The 12,567-nt window shown below is 43.6% G+C and overlaps 1 protein-coding gene across 3 annotated transcripts in view; it reads right to left on the bottom strand.

The window, feature by feature from the left end:
- The window catches only part of LOC124548747 (titin-like), a 491,683-nt gene that overhangs the window by 389,488 nt on the left and 89,628 nt on the right, over positions 1-12,567 (bottom strand). The window lies entirely within an intron of this gene.

Raw genomic sequence — 12,567 nt, 5'->3', positions numbered from 1 at the left:
CTGCAACCATGCCCGACTCGTTGTTTCGTTATTATTATAAAGTTCATCTTCTCGTCGTTGGAAATAACTAGGAGAACGGATGTTTGTATCGACTTTCAAAAACTTAGACCACGTATTCTGTTGTTGTTGTGGTCTTCAGTCCTGAGACTGGTTTGATGCAGCTCTCCATGCTACTCTATCCTGTGCAAGCTTTTTCATCTCCCAGTACCTACTGCAACATACATCCTTCTGAATCTGTTTAGTGTATTCATCTCTCGGTCTCCCTCTACGATTTTTACCCTCCACGCTGCCCTCCAATACTAAATTGGTGATCCCTTGATGCCTCAGAACATGTCCTGCCAACCGATCCCTTCTTCTAGTCAAGTTGTGCCACAAACTTCTCTTCTCCCCAATCCTATTCAATACCTCCTCATTAGTTACGTGATCTACCCACCTTATCTTGAGCATTCATCTGTAGCACCACATTTCGAAAGCTTCTATTCACTTCTCGTCCAAACTAGTTATCGCCGGCCGGTGTGGCCGTGCGGTTAAAGGCGCTTCAGTCTGGAACCGCCTGACCGCTACGGTCGCAGGTTCGAATCCAGCCTCGGGCATGGATGTGTGTGATGTCCTTAGGTTAGTTAGGTCTAATTAGTTCTAAGTTCTAGGCGACTGATGACCTCAGAAGTTAAGTCGCATAGTGCTCAGAGCCATTTGAACCATTTGAACTAGTTATCGTCCATGTTTCACTTCCATACATGGCTACACTCCGTACAAATACTTTCAGAAACGACTTCCTGACACTTAAATCTATACTCGATGTTAACAAATTTCTCTTCTTCAGAAACGGTTTCCTTCCCATTGCCAGTCTACATTTTATATCCTCTCTACTTCGACCATCATCAGTTATTTTACTCCCTAAATAGCAAAACTCCTTTACTACTTTAAGTGTCTCATTTCCTAATCTAATTCCCTCAGCATCACCCGATTTAATTTGACTACATTCCATTATTCTCGTTTTGCTTTTGTTGATGTTCATCTTATATCCTCCTTTCAAGACACTGTCCATTCCGTTCAACTGCTCTTCCAAGTGCTTTGCTGTCTCTGACAGAATTACAATGTCATCGGCGAACCTCAAAGCTTTTACTTCTTCTCCATGAATTTTAATACCTACTCCGAATTTTTCTTTTGTTTCCTTTACTGCTTGCTCAATATACAGATTGAATAACATCGGGTACAGGCTACAACCCTGTCTCACTCCCTTCCCAACCGCTGCTTCCCTTTCATGCCCCTCGACTCTTATAACTGCCATCTGGTTTCTGTACAAATTGTAAATAGCCTTTCGCTCCCTGTATTTTACCCCTGCCACCTTCAGAATTTGAAAGAGAGTATTCCAGTCAACATTGTCAAAAGCTTTCTCTAAGTCTACAAATGCTAGAAACGTAGGTTTGCCTTTTCTTAATCTTTCTTCTAATATAAGTCGTAAGGTTAGTATTGCCTCACGTGTTCCAACATTTCTACGGAATCCAAACTGATCTTCCCCGAGGTCCGCTTCTACCAGTTTTTCCATTCGTCTGTAAAGAATTCGCGTTAGTATTTTGCAGCTGTGACTTATTAAACTGATAGTTCGGTAATTTTCACATCTGTCAACACCTGCTTTCTTTGGGATTGGAATTATTATATTCTTCTTGAAGTCTGAGGGTATTTCGCCTGTCTCATACATCTTGCTCACCAGATGGTAGAGTTCTGTCATGACTGGCTCTCCCAAGGCCATCAGTAGTTCTAATGGAATGTTGTCTACTCCCGGGGCCTTGTTTCGACTCAGGTCTTTCAGTGCTCTGTCAAACTCTTCACGCAGTATCTTATCTCCCATTTGGTCTTCATCTACATCCTCTTCCATTTCCATAATATTGTCCTCAAGTACATCGCCCTTGTATAAACCCTCTATATACTCCTTCCACCTTTCTGCCTTCCCTTCTTTGCTTAGAACTGGGTTGCCATCTGAGCTCTATTCTAGAAAGCCCTTATTTTCAAGTATTCTCCTCACCCTACTTTGTTTCACCTTATGCAACGCCTGGGTATAGTCGAAGGCAATGTTCGTTTCGCGATTAAATTCGCGACCTTTTTCTATCAATTGTTGTATGGTAAGGACTGTTTCTATGCATGAGCGACCTCTATGGCAACCATTTTGTTATTAAGAAGTCTTTCGTTTCCTTTCTAAATGTTGTAGCTATTATCCTTGTAGGTGTCTCACACTCAGTACTGAAAAAGATAATGCCTCTTTAATTGTCTGTAACGGACCAATCTCCATTCTTAAAGAAGGTTACAATTTTTGGGCCGTTTGTTTTGCTTTGCCCCATTCGTTTGGGGATTATGTTACGTTTGCAGAATACGTTTATCAGATGCAGGAATCTAGATTTGAAGAGGGCAACACCACCTTTGAAAGTTTTTTCTGATACAACAAGCCCGGATTGGATTCAGTGCGTGTTCAAGAAGACGCCTTCGTTTCTTGAATTTGTAATCTTTTCTGTTCTGTGACTGCGTCAATTAGTAAGTTAAGATCAACGTTTCCAGAATACCGTGTATTCTGTCCGCCAAGAGTAGGTGTAATTGACTGGGCGTGACGCTATCCGTGCTTCCTTATATATGCAATGTCGCTGTCGTCACACCTTGATGACGTCAACATTACGTGGCTGAGTGGACAGGAATTGCAACAAGCAGAGAAGCAGAACTTGTCTGCAGTCTACCCCCCTCCCAAGCACCCCTCTCTCCCCCTCCACTCTTTCACCGGCGGACCATTTCCCCCTTGCCGGGTGTAGCGTGGTGGCGAGGGGGGCAGGAAGAAGGCTAGCGCGTGGTCACGTACGCATGCAAATCACGCCTTCTCATGTTGGCGTCATCAAGAAACGACCAACAGGGCCACTGAGCATATAAGGAGGCGCTCGCAGATGCATTCCTCGCCGGTCGGTTGGCGGTTATCTCCAAAACCTTGACCTCAAGATGCGAGTTGTCGCAGCTGGGACACTGAGGAACCTCTTATACATGAATGCTGGCGCAGAGAGATTTCATGATCCCGTATTATGAACTCTGATAAACGCACCGGTCTCAAGAATGCCAACCTCGCAGCGACACCAAGTACTATTCACAGACAGTTTTCCTAAGAGCTCTTGAAGGCTCTCCTTAATCGCCAGTTCGGTTCGCGTGATCTCATTTTATGGACTGAGATAAATATACGGACGTAAGGATGCCAGCATTGCAGCAGTATTAAGCGTCATTCACTGTCACTGGTACTAAGAGTGCGGGATGTCGAGAAAGTGCTTTCCCGGTCACAAAATCGACGTGGAAGTTTACTACCTCAATCCGCCATAGCGCAAACTTTGTCTGAGAGTAACCTTCAAAAACATTGAGGCCTGCTTGAGTAGTCTTCCACTTGAAGTTCTGTGTACATGCTATTTCCACCTACCTCGATACTGAGTTATTTCCTCATAAATAGCGTGAATCTTCGTAATGCTTTCATTTCTAACTAGATCTCCTCTGTTGCAGTCCTCCACACTCCTCAAAAATCTCGGCTTGTATTTATCTTAAATCTATCATTTTACTTATCCAACTCTGCTTCCGCACAATATATCTTTGTCTGTGCTTTTTCAGATTTTTTATAAGTTAAGTGTTCTGTTTATTGCAGCACATAGTGCCGGAAATTTGTGCAGATTTTCATCTTTATCGTAAGCACAGCGCGTATCACAAACTACGTATTTAAAATGCGACACCTGTTGAATTACTTCGTTGTTAACAACTGGGCATTTACCCTGTTGTCATTGAATCAACACGCCAACGTATCGTAGAGGAGAGGGCGAACTTCAGTACTATAACATTTTTCTCCTACCCTCTTACATCAATTTCAAATATGCCCTTAAACTGAAGTACGAAAATAGAAGAAAATATAGTAATTTAAGAATATTTTTTAACAGTTCCACAAATGATGATACGCTAGTGCAAAATTTGAAAACGAATCCACACAGTCTTATCAAAAACATTGTGCAGTTTTTTTTTTCTTTATTGAATTTCAATTCGCCATAGGGGCGAGCTGGCAGCAGCATATGCGCTGCTGTTCAGCCAAAAGACAATAATGATACAACAGAAGACATTTAAAATTACAAAGGAGAAAATATGGGGGACAAAAATATAAAAAAGGGGGAACATAATGGACGAGAACAGAGAAAAAGAGGGCGACTGTAAAATGGAGACAAAAACCTTGAAAAGTATTGAACACAAAAAACCACACACTGGGACAATTGAAAGAAGACAAGGCGAAGTATGGCTTCAGCATAAAAGTATCGATGGACGGCACAGCACAGAACGATCACTGACAGTAACACTAGGTACAAGTCCAGCAAACAACTAAAATCACAGCTCTTGACGCACAGGAGAACAGCAACGAGCACAACACTGACGTAGCATACTGACGACGACGAGCAAAACACAGGATCTGCCAGGGCATTGTGCAGTAATGAATATTTTGTATATGTAAATGCCGGCAAGAAAAGAGGTGCAAGCATAAAATGACAATGAATACTATGTGGACTTTTGGCTGATTTTATCCAACACGGCAGTGTCAATCACAGTCGCGGTGAAAAATGAAACGACAAACGTACAAAAATTCCTTAGCTGCTTCGTTTGTCTCGTGCAACAACTCACAAAGCACCACTTCCAGAAACAATAGTGCCATCTGGCAGCATTTTGGGAGATGCAACTGGCGCCAGCCGGAAAGGAAACATTTCGTGTGCAACGACCTGATCATTTCCAGCAGACTAGGTGCACTGCGAAAAATAATGGAGAACGCAAGTTATTGCCGATTCAGTAGAAAGAAAAGAAAAAAAAATCCTTAGTTGGTTCCTTCGTCTCGGGGAGCAACACAACCACCACTTCCAGAAAAAGTAGTGCCATCTGGCATCATTTTGGGGGATGCAGCTGGCGCCAGCAGGAAAGGAAACTTTTCGTGTGCAACGACCTGATCCTTTCCCGCAGACTAAGTGCACTGCGGAAAATAAAAGGGAACGCAAGTTATTGCCGATTCAGTAGAAAGAAGAGAAAAAAAAAAAGCAAAATTCCTCGTCGCTGGCAGCGGGAGGCGGCCTGACAAAGACGCGAGGCCTCAGCTTTCCAGCGCCAAAACGGCATGCAAATGAGTGCAGGGCCACCAGAAGAGCTCCTCCATTTGGCCAGCACTGTCGCAACGCCGGCGCAGCGGAACGCCCGGAGCCGCGTCCAGGTCGCAGCTGCAGGCGCGAGGGCACCGGTCAGAAGCAGTGCGCGCTGCTACGTCACAGCAAGTGTTGGGGCACCGGAGATGTAGTGGAACGTGTAGTCCTGTTACATCAAGTGACCTGCTAAGGAACTGATTCTGAGGAACATTTCTCAAATTTGGACTTTAATTGAACCACGGCAGTGCATGCCAAACCTCACAGCTTAGAAGAATACTTAATCCTGCTTTACACTTGACCGAACGGAAGCACACACAAGCCGACTAGTATTAGCAAACAATTCGCCGGGGTCCACTACCATTCGCTTGTATCCGTGAACAAGCCTTTATACTAGACGGAACGGGAGGGAAGACGAGATAACGAGCGTAGACTATGAAGGCTGCGTTACTCTTTTTGGTGCCATATTCGGCACACCGGGTACAAACAACACCCTATAGCTAGAGCCACGATGCAAAACCTTGATATTCTTAAAGGATTATTTCGTATCGCGAGCGCACAGTTATTGACGAAGTAAGCAATATGTCGTAGATAAAGTAGAATTTAGGTGTCTGAATTTGTACGTAAGTGTGAAATGTTTGTAGGTAGTGTGCTTGTCATCGAATTGCAGCTTCAACTTTCCTTAGGATTAATCCAGTACTTTGCACAAGCACAGACGAGCCAAAACATTGTGACCACCTGCTCAATAGCTGGTGTAAAAGATAGGCAAGCGCGAGCAAACTGCATTCGGTCGTGTTCGGTTCGAACTCGCTAGTGTTCGCTCGTATTTCACTGGCTGTCGGTCATTCAGAGAACCATCAAGGGAATTTACCGTCTTCTCCGTTACGGCGCTAGGAGTAAGGGTCCTACGCTATCATCTACTATCTTGCCAGCTTCTCTTCTTAACATGAGTTGAGCGATGGACTGATATTAAGAGAATATAATGTTGCTGGTGGAAGATATTTGGCATATCCGAGAGATGCGCAGCACAAATGCCGAAGGAAGAGAAGAACAACTGGTAGAAAATTGCAGAAACACCCAGAGGTCATGAGAAAGACGAATTCACTAGATGCTTGCATCAGCGGGAAACAGAGTAAATAAGGAAAAGCTTTGCATTTCTTTTTATTAAAGAGAAAATGGACAATAAATTTCTTGAAAGTAAGCCAATGACAAATATGTATATTATGCTGGTTAAAATTACAAGTATACGAAAATCCTGAACACTCATGTTGTTTATGTTTACGGTAGCTGTAATTACATGGCTGATGTGTCACTGATATGTCTGGAGATATTTGATGCTACACAAAAATAGTTTCACCTCGGATCACGCTACCCGTCCTCTAACAAAGCATACAGTAATTTTTTGTCATGTAGCCTATGCGACAGGTTGCATGTATTATTTTCTACATTTCGTTAATCATGGCTTATTGCCATTATCTTCCATGTACGCACTTGAACAAACTGAAGGGCTTCGCATGTGTCACTCCAGACATGAGAAACAATCTGAGATACAGCAGCTATTGAAATGTGAAACAATCATTACACTAACGTAAATATCTCCAGTTGTTAGTAATAAGAGTGTTAATCCTAGCCTTCCTTCAGGTCATATTTTCTCTTCTGCTTTTAAATTTTGTCCTCTGTTGAAATGAGAGGCCAGCGAAAAGTGTGAACAGAATACAGCAATAAGCCAAGACATTATGAACGCTGCCCACCGCGAGGTTAGACAGCAGCTGGTGACGCTGTGGACACGTGACGTGGTATAAAAAGTACATAAACGCAGCAGAGATGGACGGGGGATCACTCTAGCGAGGATATGGGCTACAAATGGGGAAATACACTGAGATAAGAGACTTCCTCAAAGGACAGATTATTATTACGCAACGCTCGTGGCCGAATATCTAGAAAACGGCGAAACTGGTCGAATGATCACGTGCCACTGTCATGAGCATCTACGGAAAGAGGTAGAAGGACAGTAAACTACCACTAGGCGCTAAATGGTGGGACGTCCGCGGCTCTTCACAGAATGTGGGTTTCGGAGGCTTGTCTGCTCCGTAAAGTAGGATAGATAGCGATCTGTGGCATCTCCGCCGAAAGAGCACAATGCTAGTACACGCGTAAGTGTTTCGACGCACACGTTCATCGAACTTGTTGAAAATGGAGACACGCAGCAGACCACCCTGACGTGTTCAGTTATTGACAAAACAACATCGTCAATCACGATTGCAGTGGGCATGGGACTATCGGAATTCGACCGTCGATCAATCGTAACGTGTCGTCTCTTCATGTGAATCACATTTTCGCCACATAGGTCGGTGCTCGTCTCCACAAACGCCGTCATCGACGTGAACGGTGGCTCGAAACGCGCATCGCTGCACGAAGGCAGGCTGGTGGGAGCAGTTTTGTGCTACGGGAGACATTCTGCTGCCCTTGCATGAGACCTGTGGTAGTAATTGAAGACAGCCTGGCAGCTGCAAACCACCTGCATCCCCTCACGGCAACGTTGAGAGGTGGCGTGAGCCCCCTCTCATATTTCTATCTTACGATTTTCGTCTCTAATTGCATGCGGTGATAAGCTGCTATTCCTTCACACGCGGACTTCCCACGCAGCGTCTCTCGTCACCCGGGTGGTCTGGTGACAGGCGGGCTCTCCTGATCTGGAAAGGGTTAAGCCGACGGCTGTGAGGAAGTCGAGTGAATGCTTTGCAGACGCCGACATTGTCAAAAGACACGCCCGGAGGGGTCTGAAGTAGCGGCTGGGCTAGAGGTTCCGTTACTTCGCAGAAACTTAGCGAAAACACTTTCTGGCGGGCTACCAGCGAATTCCCGCGCTTTCTGCAAAATAGTAACTGTGATTGGCTGGCTCAGGGCATAGCTCCGTGACGTAGCAAAATCAGCGCAGAAATTGGCGCCAAGAATCTCCATTGGTGGAATGGTAGTGCTCCGGCAATGGAGTGGAATTTTCCGCCGGTTCTGGAGTTGCTGATTGGAACGTTTAACCACGGCCACTGTCGTGGGGGTGGGAATGTTGTGTGTTCGGCCTGTACGAGTGCTCTAGGTAGTCGGCTCTCGCCTTTCGGTCGAGGACGTCGAAGCAACCAGCCCTCGCCTCCGGTACGCCAGATCGTGTTCTGGCAGTTAAGAAGACAGTTTGGTAATGTATGTCCGCAGCACCGGCAGATAGGGATTTTCCTAGGTGATAATCAGAGCCCAGCAGAGTGCGCCTGTTCGTCTTTTTCTAACTTTGTTCTGTCTTGAGTAGCAGCAATTAATGTTGGGTTAGCTGTGTGTCTCTCTTAAGATTTGAGTGGCAAGGAATTGGCTCCACATACCACTTCGTCATAAACCTCACAATCTAGTTTAGGGATAACTTCACCTTCACAGCGTTTGTTTGTGTATCCAATTTGAGCCAATTTGATGTATTATAAATGTTTCATGTGTTTTTGTTTATTATTTTGTGTTTAGTCTTAATAAATCATATTGTTATTTTGGACAGAACTTTCATTCTGTTAATCGGTAGAGCAACCCATCATTTCTCACTACGTTAATGAAACCTTCCTTTATTTAACTTATTTATCAAATTAAATTATTGCAGGTGCCAAACTCTTTTCTACTCCACTTGCAGGGTTGATTACAGTCAGTTCGCGTATATTTTTTAATCCTTGTGCAACAGCAAAAGTCGGAGTTAGAATAGGGGGGGCTTAGAGCATCATTTACATGTGTAGATTCTAGAATTTAGTGTTAAATACACTGCTAGCCCCGGCACCTCGCAACGTCATCGTTCAACAGCATAATTGTCGGAGCCAGAAACGTGCTACACTGGTTTGAGGAGCATCATATTGAACTCACATTTATGTTTCGGCAACCAAATTCGCCAGATATAAATCCTATGGAATTCATATGGCTTGCTATCGGGTCTCATCACCGCTCGTTCGCTTGTGTTCGCTCAGATGTAGACGTGAAGCAACACGCAGTGCGAGATGTGGTCATGGTGGACATCATTCCAGTCACGTAAATGAAAAGAGGTGGCTCTAGCAAGACCGAGAGCAGGGCACTGCCCTATGACACGCGGCCATCCCCTTTGCGGTTCTTGTGGTGTGCCGCATCTTGACTGATTGCTTTCTGGATTCAGGAAAAGAAGCAGAAATTCGTCTGGCTAGCGACCTACTGTCTATTTTAGGAAAGAATGAAGATGCAAATATTTTTAAAGTTTTACATGTTCGTGGATTCTGTGAAACTATCTACATCTACGTCTACATCTACTTCTTCGTGATTACTCTGCTATTCACAATAAAGTGCCTGGCAGAGGGTTCAATGAACCACCTTCATGCTGTCTCTCTACCGTTCCACTCTCGAACGGCACGCGGGAAAAACGAGCACTCAAGTTTTTCTGTGCGAGCCCTGATTTCTCTTATTTCATCGTGATGATCATTTCTTCATATGTAGGTGGGTGCCAACAGAATGTATCCGCAATCGGAGGAGAAAACTGGTGATTGAAATTTCATGAGAAGATCCCGTCGCAACGAAAATCGCCTTCGTTTTAATGATTGCCACTCCAATTCACGAATCATGTCTGTGACACTATCTCCCCTATTTCGCGATTATACAAAACGAGCTGCCCTTCTTTTTACTTTTTCGATGTCATCCGTCAGTCCCACCAGATGCGGATCCCACACCGCACAGCAATACTCCAGAATAGGGCGGACAAGCGTAGTGTAAGCAGTCTCTTTAGTAGACCTGTAGCACCTTCTATGTGCTCTGCCGATGAATCGCAGTCTTTGGTTTGCTCTACCCACAATATTATCTATGTGATCGTTCCCATTTAGGTTATTTGTAATTGTAATCCCTAAGTATTTAGTTTAATATACAGCCTTCAGATTTATGTGCCTTATCGCGTAATCAAAATTTAACTCATTTCTTTTAGTACTCATGTGAATAACTTCGCACTTTTCCTTATTCAGGGTCAATTTCCACTTTTCACACCATACAGACATCTTATCTAAATCATTGTGCAATTCGTTTTGATCATCTGATGACTTTACAAGACGGTAAATGACAGCATCATCTGCAAACGATCTAATACGGCTAGTCAGATTGTCTCCTATGTCGTTAATATAGATCAGCAACAACTTCAGGCCTATATCACTTCCTTGGGGAAAGCCGGATATTACTTCTGTTTTACTCGATGACTTTCCGTCTATTACTACGAGCTGTGACCTTTCTGACAGGAAATCACGAATCCAGTCGCACAACTGAGGCGATACTCCGTAGGCAAGCAGTTTGGTTAGAAGACGCTTGTAAGCAACTGTGTCGAAAGCCTTCTGGAAATCTAAAAATATGGAATCAATTTGACATCCCTTGTCGATAGCACTTATTACTTCATGAGTATAAAGAGCTAGCTGTGTTTCACAAGAACGACATTTTCTGAATCCGTGCTGACAATATGTCCATAAATCGTTTTCTTCCAGGTATTAGCGACAACTGGAAATTTTGCAGTCTTCGAAAGCGGCTAGTCAACACATACCCTTCCGTACCTTAGAAATTTATTCACACTTTTAGTGGTTTTATTTCACGTTTCTTTTGTTAGGGGTTTACACAAGAGCTCTTCATTAGGCCTATATGCTTTTTAGCATCGGCATGTATAACTGCACTTGCGTGTCTTATATCACATTACTTAACAATACTAGCACGAAACAAAAAAGTATGAGATCTAGAACCGTGCGTCCTAATTGAATCTATCTGTCCATCCGTACTGCAGCGATTTTATTTTGTTTGCAGTTCGACGCGACAGACGGCAGCGTCGGACGGACGTCGTCTTTGGAGGCGTTTCAGGGACCTCTTCTCTTTGCGGCGCGGCAGTGATTTACGGTGGTGCTATCTCGTTGCTGTTTGATCAAGTTCAACGCATGTTAGGTCGTTCAAAGACCTCTTCGAAGGCTCTTTTCAATGCCACTGAAAAAGCGAAAACAGCACCTCGGTTTATTTCCTAATTACGGAAATATTTGAGGTGATCTGTTTTCGGTGCTTGATTCTATAGAATTATCGGCTACTGTCTTTTCTCTATGTACTAACATAGATTTATTGTAATCATCAGTTGTAGTGTACTGCCGGTTAGATGATATGTATACAAAATTGCAATAAAATCAGGTGAAAGACATTACAATTCTGAAGACGTTTGGAAGATTTGAACATTCATAACGAGAGCATGGAGTGCAATCCGCTGTGCTACCGTCGAATGTATATGATGTAGATACAAGAAGATGTTTTAATGGCCTCAGTTCCAGAGATGAATAATGAGTCAGTATTGTGGATGGGAAAGGAAAGATAGCCAAAGGGAAGAGAGGACACGAATAGTGCCTCCTTTCTAAACACTTAGGAAACGTGTACACCGTAACAAGAATGGACTCTCAATAGCGTAGAAAGTTTTCTGAGAAAGACAAATATTTCAACACCTGTTATTAACTTAAGGGGAGGTTTACTATCCTTTGGTTCAAAAAATCAGTTTTTTAAAAATTTCATTTTGGATCCATAAAAGTGTTTAGAATCCACCACTGAAACGGTTTTTCCGAATACGGAAAGGAAATGTTTGTTATTTGCGCTTGAACAAAAAAATGCATCTGCCTGAAATCGGCCTTTTTCACGCACTAGTTATTTTCTTTCGGAGGACGACATATTGTACCGGTGCTTGGGAGAAAACACACAAAATTCAAATGAAAGTTCGAACGCGTGTGTTTGGAAATTAGCCGCCAAGCATTTCCATTCTGGTCCGAAGACTGTGGAGACTGCGACTTTCCTGGCAGTGAGCAGCTTCAACGAAGGGTATTCAGCAATTCTGAAGACCATGACAACGATGGACGTCGCCCTGGGACTCTACTCGGCGCATTTTGCCAAGCATTCGGACGACCACGGGATTCAAGCGGCCGAAAACCGCTTGTCACCGGCCGTACGAGCGGCTCTGGAGCAGCGGATGGCCCAGATCGAGCAGAACGCCATCTATGAGGAAGAGGAAGGACTGGTTTATGGACCCGGAGTAACAGATTGAACGTAAGTTGCATAATATTGCATTTGTATGTAGTCAAAACTTCAAACGCGTTTTTCTCGAAATGACTTTTTTTATCGCGCGGTATGTTAACATCAAATCTACTGAACCGATTGGCATGATTCTTTGTTTCCGACGAAGCTAACTAAATTTTCTAGGAGTTGTACCACTTTTATTCCGATTCATGTACTATAAATATTTTTACTTGGCCGACGAAGTCGAAAAATCGATGAAAAAAGCCATATTTTTTTAAATGGCCTCCATTTTGTTTCCTATGGTCCAAATAACTTAAGAGAGGTACAACTCCTAACGAAT

Source organism: Schistocerca americana, chromosome 1, assembly GCF_021461395.2.
Source record: "Schistocerca americana isolate TAMUIC-IGC-003095 chromosome 1, iqSchAmer2.1, whole genome shotgun sequence".
NCBI lineage: Eukaryota > Metazoa > Arthropoda > Insecta > Orthoptera > Acrididae > Schistocerca > Schistocerca americana.
The sequence above is the reverse complement of the archived record's forward strand: the minus strand, read 5'-3'. Positions and strand labels throughout refer to the sequence as shown.